The sequence below is a fragment of the Rhinopithecus roxellana genome, chromosome 6 (assembly GCF_007565055.1).
Source record: "Rhinopithecus roxellana isolate Shanxi Qingling chromosome 6, ASM756505v1, whole genome shotgun sequence".
Classification (NCBI taxonomy): Eukaryota; Metazoa; Chordata; class Mammalia; order Primates; family Cercopithecidae; genus Rhinopithecus; species Rhinopithecus roxellana.
The window spans coordinates 47,667,660-47,686,287 of NC_044554.1; the positions used below are offsets into that span (position 1 = coordinate 47,667,660).

The 18,628-nt window shown below is 47.0% G+C and overlaps 1 protein-coding gene and 1 pseudogene across 1 annotated transcript in view; both read left to right on the forward strand.

Moving 5' to 3' along the window:
• LOC104667537 (protein PMS2CL-like) overlaps positions 1-18,628 on the forward strand; it is a 1,213,215-nt gene that overhangs the window by 778,373 nt on the left and 416,214 nt on the right. The gene's annotated exons all lie outside the window — the stretch shown is intronic.
• Positions 1-18,628, forward strand: part of LOC115898236 — a 52,484-nt pseudogene that overhangs the window by 95 nt on the left and 33,761 nt on the right.

Here is an 18,628-nt window from a genome sequence, read left to right on the forward strand (position 1 = left end):
CAGGTGGTTGTGGACGTTTACTCGATATCTACTTATTTGCCCTAATTCTTTTGGCAAGCCATTCATTCATTCTGTAGATATATTCTGTGGATTTCCTGTGGGCCACGCACTGTTCTAGGATTTGGGGAAATTAAGAGTAAAGTGGGTCCCGTGGCTGGCCACAGTGGCTCACGCCTGTAATCCCATCACTTTGGGAGGCCGAGGCGGGCAGATCACTTGAGGTCAGGAGTTCGAGACTGGTCTGGCCAACATGGTGAAACCCCGTCTCTACTAAAAATACAAAAATTATCTGGGCATGGTGGTGCATGCCTGTAATCGCAGTTACTCGGGAGGCTGAGGCACAAGAATTGCTTGAACCCAGGAGGGGGAGATTGCAGTGAGCCAAGATCACGCCACTGCACTCCAGCCTGGGCAACAGAGTGAGACTGTGTCTCAAAAAAAAAAAAAAAAATCAAAAAAACAAAAAACAATTGCCAAGTACACCTTCAAGTAGAGATGTCAAGTCAGTAATTAGATAAATGAGTCTGGGCTGGGCACAGTGGCTTATACCTGTAATCCCAGCACTTTAGGAAATGGAGGTGGGAGGATGGCTTGAAGCCAGGAGTTTGAGACCATCCTGGGCAATAGAGTGAGACCCCATCTTTACAAAAATAAAAATTAGCCAGGCATGGTGGTGCGCACCTGTAGTCCCAGCTACTCAGGAGGCTGAGGTGGGAGGATTGTTTGAGCCCAGGAGTCCAAGGATCAGTGAGCTATGATCGCACTACTGCAGTCCAGCCTGGATGACAGAACAACAGCCTGTCTCGAAAGAAACAAACAAAAACAAAACAGGGAAATGAGAGGAACAGTAGTCTTGATGCGGCAATTAGTGTTCTTTCTCTAAGATAGTAGAGTGTGGTTTATGGGGGCTTGCATGGGACAGAAAAAGACCACTGCTCACAGTGCTCTGGGGAAGCAGTGTCCTGAGGGAATAGTCATGTTTCGGTGGTGTAGAAATTGAAGGGCTGCTTACAGAACAGGATGAGGATCTAGGGATCTTACAGATGTCAGGCCCTGAGTTAGAGGGTGCAGTGCATGGGAGACATTAGAGGGTGAACAGGAGAGACAGCTTAAGATAGACACTTATCTGAGATGAGATCCTGGAATAACCTGGAAGGTAAAACAAGGGCATTGGCCTTGATGAGCTTATTCCCCATTCTGGTCCTCTTGGGGGAGGTGGATAATCGCTGTCAGTTACAGCCTCCTTCTTAGGACGGTCCTCATAAGCCCTTTGAGATGTTGGAAGAAGGCAGTATTGGAAGGAGAGCTTGGCGATCTTAGCAGGAGTGCAAGGTTCTTTCCGGACCCCTGAACCCCTCTGTGGTTGGTGTCACATCCAAGGCAGGTAAGCTCGAGTAACCTCTCTGAGTCTGGATTTTTTTTTTTTGAGACGAAGTCTCTCTCTGCAGCCCAGGCTGGAGTGCAGTGGTGCGATCTTCACTCACTGCAAGCTTTGCCTCCTGGGTTCATGCCATTCTCCTGCCTCAGCCTCCCGAGTAGCTGGGACTGCAGGCACCCACCACCACACCACGCTAATGTTTTTTTTTTTTTTTTTTTTTTTTTTTTTTAGTAGAGATGGGGGTTTCACCGTGTCAGCCAGGATGGTCTCAATCTCCTGACCTTGTGATCCACACGCCTCGGCCTCCCAAAGTGCTGGGATTACACGTGTGAGCCACCGCACCTGACTTGAGTCTGAAATTTTTTATTTATTCAGGCTCTTTGGAGACTCTGACTGAGACATGATGGCAATGAGAAGAGATACTTTATTTTTATCTTTATGTATGTATGTATGTACTTATTTATTTTTGAGACGGGGTCTCCTTCCATTGCCCAGGCTGGAGTACAGTGGCATCATCTTGACTCACTGCAACCTCTGCCTCCCAGGTTCAAGCGATTCTCCTGGCTCAGCCTCCCGAGTAGCTGGGACTACAGGCTCCCACCACCACACCCGGCTAATTTTTAAAATATTTTTTGTAGAGATGGGGTTTCACCATTTTGGCCAGGCTGCTCTCGAACTCCTCACCTCAGGTCATCCGCCTGCCTCAGCCCAAAGTGCTGGGATTACAGGTGTGAGCTACCATGCCAGGCCTTTATTTTGAAGTTTAATTTAAAAAAACATTAATAGATAGCCAGGTGTGGTGACACACGCCTGTAGTCCCAGCTACACAGGTGGCTGAGGCAGGAGAATCACTTTAACCCAGGAGGCACAGGTTGCAGTGAGCCGAGATCGCACCACTGCACCCCAGCCTGGGTAACACAGCAAGACTTCACCTCAAAAAAAAAAAAAAAAAAAAAAATTTATAGAAACAGAGTCTCGCTTTGTTGCCCAGTCTGGTCTTGAACTCCTGGTTCCAAGTGATCCTTCTGTCTTGCTCTCCTAAAGTGGTGGGATGACAGGTGTGAACTGCCACATCTGGCTGGGAATTTTTTGTTTGTAAAATGGGAATTTTAAGATATTATCTATTGCCCAGTGTTCTTGCAAGGATGAAATGGGATCATGTGTGAATTGAGAAGCTCTCGTAGGAGGTATTTGTTTACATGTTGTTCGTGTCTTAAGCATTTTAGGAATCATAAAGACAATTGTCCTATCTCTGCGTATTTCCCAGTGAGAGTGAGAGGAAGCTATTCCCTCCTTCTAGGTTGTCTGGAATCATTCTGGTTATTTTTGAAGTCTCTGGCCTTTTTTTTTTTTTTTTTTTCCGAGATGGAGTTTCACTTGTCGCCCATGCTGGAGTGCAATGGCATGATCTTGGCTCACTGCAACCTCTGCCTCCCGGATTCAAGTGAGTCTCGTGTCTCGGCCTCCCAAGTAGCTGAGATTACAGGTGCTCGCCACCACATCCACCTAATTTTTGTATTTTCAGTAGAGGCAGGGTTTCACCATGTTGGCCAAGCTTACCTCGGACTCCTAACCTCAGGTGATCTGCCTGCTTTGGCCTCCCAAAGTGTTGGCATTACAGGTGTGAGCCACTGTGCCCGGCCCTATATTTTTTGGGGGGGTGGGTGGTGGGGTTGGGGTCTCACTCTGTCACCAAGGCTAGAGTGCAGGGACTCAATCAATCATTAGTTCACTGCAACCTTGACCTCCCAGGCTCAAGTGACTCTCCCACCCCAGCCTCCTGAGTAGCTGGAACTGCAGGTGTGTGCCACCACGCCCGGCTAATTTTAAAATTTTTTTGTATAGATGGTGTCTCGCTATGTTTCTCAGGCTGGTCTCAAACTCCTGGTCTCAAGTGATCCCACTGCCTCAGCCTCCCAAAGTACTGAGATTATAGGCTTGAGCCACCGCACCTGGCCTGTTTTTGTTCATTTGTTAGTTTGTTTGAGACGGAGTTTCGCTCTTGTTGCCCAGGCTGGAGTGCAATGGCATGATCTCGGTTCACTGCAACCTCTGCCTCCCAGGTTCAAGCAATTCTCCTGCCTCAGCCTCCCAAGTAGCTGGGATTACAGGCATGCGCCTCCACACCTGGCTAATTTTGTATTTTTCGTAGAGACAGGGTTTCTCAATGTTGGTCAGGCTGGTCTCGAACTCCTGAACTCAGGTGATCCACCCGCCTCAGCCTCCCAAAGTGCTGGGATAACAGGTGTGAGCCACCGTGCCTGGCCTGTTTTCTTTGTCTTAATGTTAACCAGCACCAAGAATCAGAAAGGGCAAGATAGCTACCTGTGGAGTAAACTATTGTCAACAAGTGATGTTTTGCTGTTTTCCTGGGAAGAAGCATGGAAGTTCCATCTATGAAAATCCGAATCATGCATGCTGGCTGTAATTCCGTGCAGTTACGGCCAAAGGCGTGCAACATGCACTCACCCCTTGAGCCTGCCAGAGAGCCAAGGCTGTAACTCCCCGCCCCGTGAGTCATCACAGCACGGCTTCGTTGCATTTTCTGGTTTCAGTTAGTTTAATGTGCATCTGACCTGTGAAATCATGGACGGTAGTGGAGGACTGCTGTTATTCACAATTTGCCCGTCATCATTTTGTTCCCGAGAACTGTCATTAGCCGTATCTACATGACGGTGTGCTGGTGTTGTCATAGAGGACATTATTCCCGAACTCTGCTTTCAGAAGCAGTAATTTCCTGCCATTTTGGCCCATTACTTGTTTAAAAAAAAAAATCAATGTTATTGAGGTATAATTTATATATGGTACAAGACACCCTGTTTAAGTGTACCTTTCTATCAGTTTTGACAAATTTATACACCCTCGTAACCCCCCACAATCAAGGTAGAGATCAATTCCATCACCCCAAACTGTTCCCTCCTGTTCCTTCCAGTCCATCCATAACCCCCATCCCTGGTGCTAGGCAACCACCTGCTTTTTGTCACTTTATATTATTTATTTGTTTTGAGATGGAGTCTCGCTGTGTCACCCAGGCTGGAGTGCAGTGGTGCGATCTGGGCTCATGGCAACCTCCACCTCCCTGGTTCAAGTGATTTTTTTGCCTCAGCCTCCTGAGTGGCTGGCAACCCTCACCACACCCAGCTAATTTTTTGTATTTTTATTTTATTCTATTTTTGTTATGGAGTCTCACTGTGTCGCCCAGGCTGGAGTGCAGTGGTGTGATTTTGACTCACTGCAACCTCCACCTCCCAGGTTCAAGGGATTCTCTGCCATCCTCTCGAGTAGCTGGGATTACAGACATCCACCATCATGTCCAGCTAATTTTTTTATTTTTAGTAGAGATGAAGTTTTGCCATCTACTAAAAAGATGGCCAACTAAAGTTGGCCAGGCTGGTCTTGAACTCCTGACCTCAGGTGATCTGCCTGCCTTGGCCTCCCAAAGTGCTGGGATTATAGGCTTACATGAGCCACCCACTGTGCCTGGCCCTTTTTCTCATTTTAGACTAGAATTTCTCTTTCTGTAGTTTCACATACATGGGATCATATGGCATGCACTCTTGTGTCTGGTTTCTTTTGCTCAGCATGTTTTTTGTTTTCTGAGACAGGGTCTCACTCTGTTGCCCAGGCTGGAGTGCAGTGGTATGATCTTAGCTCACTGCAGGTTTAATCTCCCAGACTCAAACCATCTTCCTGCTTCAGCCTCCTGAGGAGCTGGGACTACAGGCACGCATCACCATGCCTGGCTAATTTTTTTTATTTTTAATAGGGGTGAGGTCTTGCTATGTTGCCCAGTCTGGTCTCGAACACCTGAGCTCAAGTGATCCTCCCACCTCAGCTTCCCAAAGTGCTGGGATTACAGGCACGAGCCCCGTGCCTGCCCTCCGCATGCTTTTGAGATTCTTCTATGTTACGTGTATCAGTAGTTCATTCCTTTTTACTGCTGAGTAGTAGTCGACCACAAGGATATGACACCATTCATCCATTCACCAGTCGATGCACATGGAGTTTCTTGCATTTTGGGGCAGTTATGAATAAAACTGCTATGCACATTCATGTACAAGTTGTTGGGTGAATACGTGTTCATTCTCTCAGTGTGGAATTGCTCAATCATACGGTAAGAACGAAACTGTTTCCCAAACTGGTACATCAGTTTACTTTCTCCCTGGCGCTGAATGAGAATCCAGTTGCCATTCTTGGTATCTCTAGTCTTTAATTTCAGCTGTTGTAATGGATGTGTGATGATGTATCATTGTGGTTTTGATTTGCATTTCCCTGGTGGCTAATGATGTTGAGTATCTTTTCTTGTGTTTATTGGCCTTTTGAATATCTTCCTTTTTAGACACAGCATTGTCCAGGATGGAGTGTAGTGGCATGATCATAGCTCACTGCAGCCTTGAATTCGTGAGCTTAAGCGATCCTCCCACCTCAGCCTCCTGAGTAGCTGGGACTCCAGGCACATGCCGCCACTCCTGGCTAATTTATATGATTTTTTTTTTTTTTTTTTTTGTAGAGATTGGGGGGGGGGGTCTCTCTATGTTGCCCAGGCTGGTCTTGAACTTCTGGCCTCAAGCGATCCTCCCACCTTGACCTCCTAAAGCACTAGGATTACAAGCGTGAGCCACTGTGCCCAGCCCTGGCCTTTTGTATACTTTCTTTTGTGAAATTTCTGTTCAAATTTTTAAAATCCCATTTTAAAAATTGAATTTTTTTTGTCATCTCATAGTTGACTTGTAAGAGTTATTTTTATAGTTTGGATACAAGATTTTAGTATTGCATACATTTCCTCTTCATCTCTGGCTTACTTTTCATTTCTTTTTTTAATTTTGTTTTTTATTTTTTATTTTCTAAGGCTGTCCTATGCCATCCTTTCCTTTCCTTCCCTTTCCCTTCCCTCCCCCTTCCCTCCCCTCCCCTCCCCTCCCCTCCGTTTCCCTTCCCTTCCTTTCCCTTCGTTTCCTTTCGTTTCCTCTCTCCTTTCTCCTTTCCTTTTTCCTTTCTTTTTTGAGACATGGTCTCATTCTGTTGCCCAGGCTGGAGTGCATTGGTGCAATCTCAGCTCATCACAGCCTCAACCTCCGAGGCTCGAGCAATCCTCCCACCTAGGCCTCTCAAGTAGCTGGGACCACAGGCGCGCACCACCACACCCAGTTAATTTTTGTATTTTTAGTAGAGATGGAGTCTCTTGATTTTGATGAGAGCAACATAGTGAGTACTGGGATTACAGGCGTGAGTCACCATGCCCGGCCGAATTGTACATTTAAAAATAACTAAAAGAGGCCGGGTGCGGTGGCTCATGCCTGTAATCCCAGCACTTTGGGAAGCTGAGGCAGGCGGATCACAAGGTCAGGAGTTCAAGACCAGCCTGGCCAACATAGTGAAACCTCGTCTCTACTAAAGATACAAAAAATTAGCCAGGTGTGGTGGTGGGTGGAGGGCGCCTATAATCCCAGCTACTCGGGAGGCTGAGGCAGGAGAATCATTTGAACCTGGGAGGCAGAGGTTGCAGTGAACTGAGATCGCGCCATTGCACTCCAGCCTGGGCCACAGGGTGACACTCTGTCTCTAAATAAATAAATAAATAAAAGAGGCTGGATGTGGTGGCTCATGTCTGTAATCCCAGCATTTTGGGAGGCTGAGGTAGGTGGATCACCTGAGGTCAGGAGTTTTGAGACCAGCATAGCGAACGTGGTGAAACCCTGTCTCTACTAAAAATACAAAAATTAGCCATGTGGTGGCGTGTGCCTGTAATCCCAGCTACTTGGGAGGCCGAGGCAGAAGAATTTCTTGAACCAGGGAGGCAGAGGCTGCACGGAGCCGAGATTGCACCACTGCACTCCAGCCTGGGGGACAGAGCCAGACTACACCTCAAAAAAAAAAAAAAAGTTATTATTGACTACAGTCACCCTGTTATGCTTTCAAATACTAGGTCTTATTCATTCTTTCTATTTTTTTGTTCCCTTTAACCATCCCCACCCCCTACCCATCCTCGTACTACCTTTCCCAGCCTGTGATAACTTTACATCCTTCTACTTCCTATGCCCATAAGGTCAATTGTTTTGATATTTAGGTCCCACAAATAAGTGAGAACATTCAGTGTTTGTCTTGCTGTGCCTGGCTTATTTCACTTGACATGATAATCTGCAGTTCCATCCATGTTGTTGCAAATGACAGGATCTCAATCTTTTTCATGGCTGAATAGTACTCCATTGTGTATATGTAGCACATTTTCTTTATCCACACTGATCATTGATGGACACTTAGATTGCTTCTAAATCTTGACTATCGTAAATAGCACTGCAATAAATACGGAAATGAAGACATCTCTTTGATATACTGATTTCCTTTCTGTTGGGTATATACCCAGCATTGAGATTACTGGAGCTTATAGTAGTTCTACATTTAGTTTTTTGAGGAACCTCCAAACTGTTCTCCATGCTGGTTGTACTAAGTTACATTTCTACTAACAGTGTCTGAAGGTTCCCTTTATCCACATCCTCGCCAGCATTTGTTATTACCCGTCTTTGGATAGAAGCCATTTTAACTGTGGTCAGATGATATCTCATTGTAGGTTTGATTTGCATTTCTCTGATGATCGACGATGCTGCATACCTTTTCTTAAACCTGTTGATCATTTGTATGCCTTCTTTTAAGAAATGTGTATTCAAATCTTTTGCCCATTTTTATTTTTTTATTTTTGTTTAGACAGAGTCTTGCTCTGTCGCCCAGGCTGAAGTGCAATGGCATGATCTCGGCTCACTGTAACCTCCACCTCCCACTTTCAAGCGATCCTCCTGTCTCAGCCTCCTGAGTAGCTGGGATTACAGGCTTGAGCCACCACACCTGGCTAATTTTTGTATTTTTAATAGAGATGGGGTTTTGACATGTTGGCCAGGCTGGTCTAGAACTCCTGACCTCAAATGATCCGTCCACCTCGGCCTCCCAAAGTGCTGGGATTACAGGCATGAGCCACTGCGCCCGGCCACATTCTGGTTCTTATTACTTCACTGATATAGGAAGAGGAAGGCCCAACACTGTTGCTTAAGCAGCAGTAGTTAAGTAAGTAGAATTGCTGGATCATATAGTGAGGACCAAACTATTCCAAAGTGGCCATAGCTTCTCCTGAGCAATAGTGTTTTTAAAATAGTGCACTTTATATGATACTTGTATTATTTGCATTCCTGTGAAAACAGATAATTGCTGAAATGGGCCTGGCGCAGTGGCTCACGCCTGTAATGCCAGCACTTTGGGAGGTTGAGGCGGGTAGATCACCTGATGTCGGGAGTTCAAGACCAGCCTCGCCAACGTGGTGAAACCCCATCTCTACTAAAAATACAAAAATTAGCAGGGCATGGTGATGCGTGCCTGTAATCCCAGCTACTGGGGAGGCTGAGGCAGGAGAATTGCATGAATCCGGGAGGTGGAGGTTCCAGTGAGCTGAGATTGTACCACTGCACTCCAGCCTGGGTGACAGAGTGAGATTCCATCTTAAAAAAAAAAAAAAAAGAATGTCCCCCAATCAGCAGTAAAATTTCGTAATTTTATTCAATCTAGATCTGTGAGTACCTGTCTTTTAAATAGTCTGAATGATGAGATGGGCCTGGTGCGATTGTTTGTGTTTGGGGCTGGACTGGCCACTTTCTATCTAGGATATCATCTTGAGAGAATGACTGACAAACTGGGATAATTCAGATTTGGGACTTCGCAGACACTTTCTCAAAATTGAACAAACTGAAACTATCACTTCAAGGAAAATAACTGTGTAATGATAACGTTTGAGCTTTCAAGAGAAGATTAGAATTTTAGAAAATTTATATCCACCACTGGGAACTTCACAGTCTCCCATTACTGGAAAACATTTCTGATGTGATGGGTGGTGATAGTAATGAACATGATTTTCTGATATTTTATGAAATGCGTCATCATTTGAAAAAGCTGCTGTGATCTTGTGATATAATAAGAAATGTGTATTTTGGTCTTTACTCCAGGCTAGAGCTCCTAAAACACGTGTAATTTCCTAAGTGGTAAGAGTGATAGGATCATCTTTCATCATAAATTTGGTTTTTGTCCCAGGCTCTTGCAACTGCTCCGGGGAGGACCGGGTGTGGTGGCTCATGCCTGTAATCCCAGCACTTTGGAAGGCTGAAGCTAGCGAATTACTTGAGGTCAGGAGTTCAAGACTATCCTGGCCAACATGGCGAAACCCTGTCTCTACTAAAAATACAAAAATTAGCCGGGTGTGGTGGTGTGCACCTGTAATCCCAGCTACTCGGGAGGCTGAGGCAGGAGAATTGTTTTAACCCAGGAGGCAGAGGCTGCAGTGAGTCGAGACTGTGTTCCAGATTGGGCCACAGAGCAAGACTCTGTCTCAAAAAAAAAAAAACAAAAAACAAACAAACAAACAAAAAAAACAATAGCTCCAGGGAGATGCAGGTGAAATGAATTTCTTTTGTTATTCATAACAAGCCCCTTTCAACCACACTTGAGGTTATGCTGATCGCCAGGGGACCCAACCATGTCATTGGAGGTTGAGGTAATCACAAATGCCCCAATGATTTAACCAATCATGCCCAGGAAATGAAGCCACCATAAGAAAAAACAAAATCGGGGGAATGGGATTCAGAGAACTTCCTGAGTTGGTGAACATGCCAAGGTGCTGGGGGTCGGGGGCGTGTACCCAGACATTGCTGTGAGCTATGATGGGGCCACTGCACTCCAGCCTGGGTGACAGAGCGAGACCCTCTCTCTACAAAAAAATAAAAGAAGGCATGTAATCTCAGCACCTTGGGAGGCCAAAGCGGGAGGATTGCTTGAAGTGAGGAGTTCAAGGACAACCTGGCCAACATAGTGAGACCCCCCCATCTCTATTAATATAAATAAATAAAATTTAAAATAAAAAATGTAAGAAATTGGCCAGGCACAGTGGCTCATGACTATAATCCCAGCACTTTGGGAGGGAGAGGTGGGTGGATCACCTGAGGTTAGGAGTTGGAGCCCAGCCTGGCCAACATGGTGAAACCTCGTCTCTACTAAAAAAAAATTTTAAAAAATAGTCCGGGCGCCATGGCTCATGCCTGTAATCCCAGCACTTTGGGAGGCTGAGGCAGGCAGATCATGAGGTCAGGAGATCGAGGCCATCCTGACCATAGTGGTGAAATCCTGTCTCTACTAAAAATACGAATAATTAGCTGGGTGTGGCGGAATGCACCTGTAGTCCCATCCACTTGGGAAACTGAGGCAGGAGAATCACTTGAACTCCAGGAGGCAGAGGTTGCAGTGAGCCAAGGTTGTGCCACTGCACTCCAGCCTGGGCAACAGAGTGAGACTTTGTCTCAAAAAAAAAAAAAATTAAATAAAAATAAAAATAAAATAAATAACCGGGCTTGGTGGAGTGCGCCTGTAATCCCAGCTACTTGGGAGGCTGAGGCAGGAGAATTATTTGAACCCGGGAGGCGGAGGTTGCAGTGACTGCGCCACTGCACTCCAGCCTGGGTGACAGAGTGAGACTCCATCTCAAAAAATAAATACATAAAAATTTAAAAAATAAAAATTAGCCAAGCTGGGTACAGTGGCTCACATCTATAATCCCAACACTTTGAGAGGCCAAAGCGGGTGGATCCCTTGAGACCGGGAATTCGAGACTAGCCTGGTCAACATGGCAAAACTCCGACTCTAGTAAAAAATACAAAATTTAAGGCCGGGCGCAGTGGCTCACGCCTGTAATCCCAGCACTTTGGGAGGCCGAGGCGGGCAGATTACAAGGTCAGGAGATCGAGAACATCCCGGCTAACACGGTGAAACCCTGTCTCTACTAAAAATACAAAAAATTAGGCAGGCATGGTGGCGGGCACCTGTAATCCCAGCTACTTGGGAGGCTGAGGTGGGAGAATGGCGTGAACCCAGGAGGCGGAGCCACCCTAGGTGACAGAGCAAGACTCCATCTCAAAAAAAAAAAAATTAGCTGGGTGTTGTGGCACATGACTGTAGTCCCAACTACTCTGTAGGCTGAGGCAGGAGAATTGCTTGAACCCCGGAGGCGGAGGTTGCGTTTAGCCAAGATGGCACCAGTGCACTCCAGCCACACAGCGAGACGCTGACTGTAAGGAAAAAAAATTCTGGGTCCAGCTGACACATATCAGCACTAGCTGGAGCAGAAGTTCAGAACTGCACAGTGGGCCAGGCATGGTGGCTCACGCCTGTAATCCTAGCACTTTGGGAGGCTGAGGTGGGTGGATCACCTGAGGTCAGGAGTTCGAGACCAGCCTGACCAACATGGTGAAACCCCTTCTCTACTAAAAATAAAATATTAGCCGGGTGTGGTGGCGCATGCCTGTAATCCCAGCTACTTGGGAAGCTGAGGCAGGAGAATCACTTGAACCCGGGAGGCAGAGGTTGAGGTGAGTCGAGATCATGCCACTGCACTTCAGCCTCGGCAACAAGAGTAAAACTCCGTCTCAAAAAAAAAAAAAAAAAAAAGCTGCACAGTGGGCTGGACCATGAGGATGGTAAAAGAGTCTTCTGCCAGGTTCCTGGAGTGGACTCAGCTGTGCAAACAGAGACAAGTGCAGTAGGTTGTTACAATAAGAACCTCCCTCCCCCATCATGCCTTCCCTGTATCTATGCAATTTACAATGTGACTTCTGCATGCTTCCCAAAAGAGATGGGGCCTATATCTTCCCTCCCATTGAATCTGAGCTTGCCTTGTGATTACTTTGCCAGTGGAATGCAGCAGAAGGGATGCTGAACTACTTCCGGGGCTCAGGTTAGGGCTCGGGTTTGGTTTGGTTTTGTTGAGGCAGGGTCTCACTCTGTTGCCAAGGCTGCAGTGCAGTGGGGTGATCTTGGCTCACTGCAGCCTTGACTTCCTGGGCTCAAGTGGTGGTCTCACCTCAGCCCCTCAAGTAGCTGGGACTACATACTTGTGCCACCACTCCTAGCTGTTTTTGATTTTATTTTATTTTTTTTAGACGAAGTCTCACTCTGTCCCCAGGCTGGAGTGCAGTTTCGCGATCTTGGCTCATTGCAGCCTCCACCTCCCGGGTTCAAGTGATTGTCCTGCCTCGGCCTCCTGAGTAACTGGGATTACAGGTGTGTGCCACCACTCCTGGCTAGTTTTCTGGCCAGGCTGGTCTTAAACTCCCAACCTCAGGTGATCCACCTGCCTCGACCTCCCAAAGTGCTGGGATTACAGGTGTGAGCTACCACGCCTGGCCAGAGAAACTGATATTCTTTTGTAATAGTGTTTGGCCCCAATATTCTTTGGAATCTGAAGTTTGCTATTGAATGAGAAAGCGGGAAGGAGTTCCATGTATTCAGGCTTCTATGTTGTTTTTCTAAGCAGGGTTGGGCCTGGTTAGTTACTTAGTTCCAGGTGATCCTCTGTGGTGCTGTTTGGCCCTAGTGTTCTTTGGAGTCTGGGGAGGTTTGACCTTTAAAAATCCAACTGCCAGCCGGGCGCTGTGGCTCACACCTGTAATCCCAGCTAATCGGGAGGCTGAGGCACGAGAATTGCTTAAACCTGGGAGGCAGAGGTTGCAATGAGCTAAGATCACTCTACTGCACTCCAACCTGGAAGGCAGAGCAAGACCCTGTCTCAAAAAAAGAAAAAAAAAGAGAGAGAGATTATAAATTCGAGTTGCAGAGTTACAGAGGCTTGCTTGCTTGCTTCCTTGCTTGCTTGCTTGCTTGCTTGCTTTCCTTTCTTTCTTTCTTTCCTTTCTTTCTTTCTTTCTTCTTAATTTTGCTCTTTGTAGCCTCTGCCTCCCAGGTTCAAGTGATTCTCCTGCCTCAGCCTCCCGAGTAGCTGGAACTACAGACGCCCGTCACCACACCTGGCTAATATTTATTTTTATTATTATTATTTTTTTGAGACGGAATCTTGCTCTCTTGCCAGGCTGGAGTGCAGTGGCATGATCTTGGCTCACTGCAACCTCCACCTCCGGAGTTCAAGCAGTTCTCCTGCCTCAGCCTCCTGAGTAGCTGGGACTACAGGTGCACGCCGCCATGCCCAGCTAATTTTTGTATTTTTAGTAGAGACGGGGATTCACCGTGTTGACCAGGCTGGTCTTGAACTCCTGACCTCAAGTGATTCACCCACCTCGGCCTCCCAAAGTGCTGGGATTACAGGTGTGAGCCACCATGCCCAGCCTGGAGAAGCATTGTTTCAATGAAGGTAAATGACATGGAGGTCCAGGTTCCCTATTTATGTAACTTATTTTGCCCTCTGGACAGAGGCTTTATGTAGAATATGCCATCTCCATTGCATAACGGATTGCTGCTTTGCTCATTCAACATTATAATTTGATGGTTCTCATAACGCACAGCTGCAGTCTGGTTGTCTCTTGATGCCCCGTGGTCAAGTGCTTAGTCTCTACCAGGACCCTGTGGCATGCAAAGAGCTGCATTCTTTTTTTTTTTTTTTTTTTTTTTTGAGAGGGAGTCTCACTCTGTCACTCAGGATGGAGTGTGGTGGAGCGATCTCGGCTCGCTGCAAACTCTGCCTCCTGGGTTCACGCCATTCTCCTGCCTCAGCTTCCCAAGTAGCTGGGCCTACAGGCACCCGCCACCACGTCCAGCTATTTTTTTTGTACTTTTAGGAGAGATGGGGTTTCACCGTATTAGCCAGGATGGTCTCGATTTCCTGACCTCGAGATCCACCCACCTGGGCCTCCCAAAGTGCTGGGATTACAGGTATGAGCCACCGCGTGCCCGGCCAAAGAGCTGCATTTTGAATCATAAATGTGCTAAAAAATGGGGCTTTGTTCTATAATCCTCAGCATCTCCACTGTTTTCTTTCTTTCCCTCTCCTTTCCTCCCCTCTCCTCCCCCTCCCCTTCCACCATCCTTCCCTCCCTTCCTTCCATCCTCCCTCCCTCCCTCCCTTCCTTCCATCCTCCCTCCCTCCCTCCCTTCCTTCCATCCTCCCTCCCTTCCATCCTCCCTCCCTTCCTCCCTTCCTTCCATCCTCCTTCCCTCCCTTCCTTCCATCCTTCCCTCCCTCCCTGCCTTCCTGCCTTGCTGTCTTCCTGTCTTCCCTCATTCCTCCCTTCCTTCCTTCCCTCCTTCCTCTTTTCTCTCTTTCTTTCTTTCCAGACAGGGCCTCACTCCGACTCCTAGGCTGGAGTGCAGTGGTAAAATCATGGCTCACTGCAGCCTCCACTTCCTAGACTTAGGTGATCCTCCCACCTCAGCCTCCTGAGTAGCTGGGACTGCAGGCATGTGCCGCCACACCCAGCTAATTTTTTGTATTTTTTCTAGAGAAAGGATTTCCCTATGTTGCCCAGGCAGGTCTTGAACTCCTGGGCTCAAACTGTCCTCTCATCTCAGCCTCCCAATGTGCTGGATTACAGGCTGAGCCACCATGCCCAGAGTTGCAGCTTTTCTATTAGTGCTCGCCAGAGACTACACGTACCATTGTTATCTCTAGCACCATGGCATCTTCCGTTGGTATATGTGGCACCGTGGGATATACCACATAATGTGGCTTTAGGCAGCGGGGCCATCTAGAGCACACCAGAACCTGCTGCAGAGCTCTCTCTCAATCAAGGGAACACCAAAAAATGCCATCCTAGGCTGGGCGCGATGGTTCATGCCTCTAATCCCAGCACTTTGGGAGGCCGAGGAGGGTGGATCACCTGAGGTCAGGAATTCAAGACCAGCCTGGCCAACATGGTGAAACCCCTGTCTCTACTAAAAATGCAAACAATTAACTGGGCATGGTGGTATGCACCCAGCTACTCGGGAGGCTGAGGCAGGAGAATCGCTTGAACCTGGGAGGCAGAGGCTGCAGTGAGCCGAGATCACACCACTGTACTCCAGCCTGAGCGACAGTGCAAGACTGTCTCAAAAAACAAAAACAAAATCAAATGCTATCTGGGGCCAGGCATGGTGGCTTACACCTCTAATCCCTGCACTTTGGAAGGCCAAGGCTGATGGATTGCTTGAGGCCAGGATTTCAAGGCCAGCCTGGCCAATATAGCGAGATCCTGTCTCTATTTTTTTTAAAACATACTGCTGACCTAGAAGTCTAAAAGAAAAATGTTTTTTAAAAAAACACCATAAATAAATAAATAAATAGATAAATACAACTGGCCTACTGCGGTGGCTCACGCTTGTAATCCCAGCACTTTGGGAGGCCAATGTGGGCAGATCATTTGACGTCAGGAGTTCGAGACCTGCTTGGCCAACATGGCGAAACCCCATCTCTACTAAAAATACAAAAATTACTCGGGCGTGGTGGTGGGCACCTGTAATCCCAGCTACTCTGGAGGCTGAGGCAGAAGAATCCCTTGAACCTGGGAGGTGGAGGTTACAGTGAGCCAAGATTACACCATTGTACTCTAGCCTGGTGACAGTGAGGCTCTGTCTCAAAAAAAAAAAAAAAAAAAAAAATGTGAGAACAGGGAAAGGAGACTGGCTTTGGGCTTATGGTGGTTGGTGGGTGTGACTGGGTGAGGGTTTGTGTGCACTCACAGGGCTTGTGTGGCTTAAACCTCCCACTGGCGGCAAAGGAGGGAGCACTGAGGCTTCTTATCAATTTCCCCAGGTGTCAGTCACAGGGGAAGAGGGAAAATGATACATAAAAGCCTTCAGCACTATGTAAGATTTGGCTGGGCGTGGTGGCTTACACCTGGAATCCCAGCACTTTGGGAGGCTGTGGCAGTTTGGGAGTTTGAGACCAGCCTGGCCAACATTGTGAAACCCCATCTCTACTAAAAATACAAAAATTAGCCGGTGTGTTGATGCATGCCTGTAATCCCAGCTATTCGGGAGGCTGAGACAGGAGAACTGCTTGAACTTGGGAGGTGGAGGTTGCAGTGAGCTGAGATCACACCACTCTACTCCAGCCTGGGTGACAGAACTAGACTCCATCTCAAAAAAAAAAAAAGATTCTTCAGTCTCTTTTGATCTTCCTGTGCCCGCTTTATGGTGCCTGGAGCTGCTCACGTTCAGATTTGCCATGGGTGTTGCTCCCCTATGTCTGAAGATGCAAAGATCTCTCTCCTTCCTCGTCACCTAATCCTGCTGGCTCTCTCAGGCTCATCTGCAGGAGACCCCACTCAAAAGTAGAGTCTGGCCGGCCACGGTGGCTCATGCGTGTAATCCCAGCACTTTGGGAGGCCGAGGCAGGTGGATCACCTGAGGTCAGGAGTTCAAGAACAGCCTGGCCAACATGGCGAAACCCCGTCTCTACTAAAAAATACAAAAATTAGCCAGGCGTGGTGGCGGGTGCCTATAACCCCATCTACTGGGGAGGCTGAGGCAGGAGAATAGCTTGAACCTGGGGGTTGGAGGTTGCAGTGAGCCAAGATCATGCCACTGCACTCCAGTCTGGGTGAAAGAGCGAAACTCCATCTCAAAATAAATAAATAAATAAAGTGGGGTCTTCTTCAGAAGATATGTTTGCATGATTTCCATGAGGAATGCGTGTGGCCTGTCCCTTTCTTCCTAATGCTCACTGCATCGCTTTTTTGTTGTTTTTTGTAACAGACTTTACTTTTTCAGGCCAGTTTTAGATTCATAGCAACATTGAGCAGAAGGTACAGAGAATTCTCATATGTTCCCTGTCCCTGCTAATAGCCTCTCCCATTATCATCTTCCACCAAAGTGGTACATTTGTTACAATTAGGGAACCTACACTGACACATCATTTTAACCCGAAGTCCACAGTTTGCATTAGGGTCCGTCTTGGTGGTGTGCATGTCACGGGTTTGGATAAATGTGTCATAACATGCATCCACTGTTACAGCTCTCTCAGAGGAGTTTCCCTGCCTGAAAAATCCTCCGTGCTCTGCCTCTTTGGTCCCTCCCTTCAGTCCCTGGCAACCTTTTGTTTCCAGACCCTGGCAACGGTTCCTTTTACTGTCTCCATAGTTTGGCCTTTTCTAAATGTAATATAGTAGGAATCATACAGCACACAGGCTTTTCATTTTTTTTCCCCTTGAGACAGGGTCTCGCTCTGTCACCCAGGCTGGATAGCAGTGGCACTGTCATAGCTCACTGCAGACCTAACATCCTGGGCTCCATTGATCCTCCCGCCTCAGCCTTCTGAGTAGCTGGGACTATGGGTATGTGTCACCATGCCCAGCCAAGTATTCTGGATTTTTTTTTTTTGAGATGAAGTCTCACTCTTATCCCCCAGGCTGGAGTGCAATGGTGCGATCTTGGCTCACTGCAACCTCCGCCTCCTGGGTTCAAGTGATTCTCCTGCCTCAGCCTCTCAAGTAATGGGATTACAGGTGCCTGCCACCACACCCAGCTAATTTTTGTATGTTTAGTAGAGATGGGGTTTCACCATTGGCGCAGGCCATGCAGGAGAGGGACGACCCGGACCCTGATCGCATAAGGCTGCTCTCGAGCAAGGCTCAGAGCCCTCTGGATGTTGGCAAGGCCACTTCCAAGGCCTGTGCAGCAGGTGGCGCTGGTGGGCTCTTCTGTATCGCTGGAATAAGCTATGCTATTTTGCTTTGCATTTGGTTGATCATATATATGCAGACAACTATTGGAGGGGATTCACGGTGAGGTCTGGGGAGTGTTACTCATTCGGTAATAGTACTGCCCACCCCCACTCCAGATCTTGGAAAATGGGGCAATACCCATGAGCTGGAAAGATAGAAGAAAAATCTTACCACATTACCCTTGGAAAATTTGGCCCTGGGCCTGTCCCTACAATATGGGTTAATGGCCAGTGGGGGTATGTGATGGGAACACATAAGGGAAAAAAGGAAATATGGTATTTCCCTAAAGGCAAAAATTCTATGCAAAATTTGTCATGGTTAAGTTCCTAACTTATTTCATATTCTGGGGATTATATAAATGGTGAAAAAATGGTGTGGATAGATGGGAGGTTAATTCTATAAAAAGATTTAAGTTTGTGGGACACAGTAAGATGACAAGGATATTAAATTTGGTGCCCTAAACAAAAATAAAAGTAAAATACTAAACTTAGAAAAAAGAAAAATTGTTGTATATAGTTATATAATCAATGTTAAAGTATAACCTTGCACTTAATAGAGACTGCTGTGCCAGTTCTAAGCCTATAACCAATTGTGCTGCTATAATTGTCCCTATGACCATTTCCTCAAAGACCACACAATAGTCCCTTCTAGCACCTGTAACCGCAAGAGCCACTAAGTCTAATATAAGACTTTGTTATGTTAACTATTAAGCTTGCTTATTCCCCAAAAGGGTAACCAAGGAAAGAAGAACAAACTGACCATCCATGAAGAGAACTGTTCTTGATGTACTTCTGAG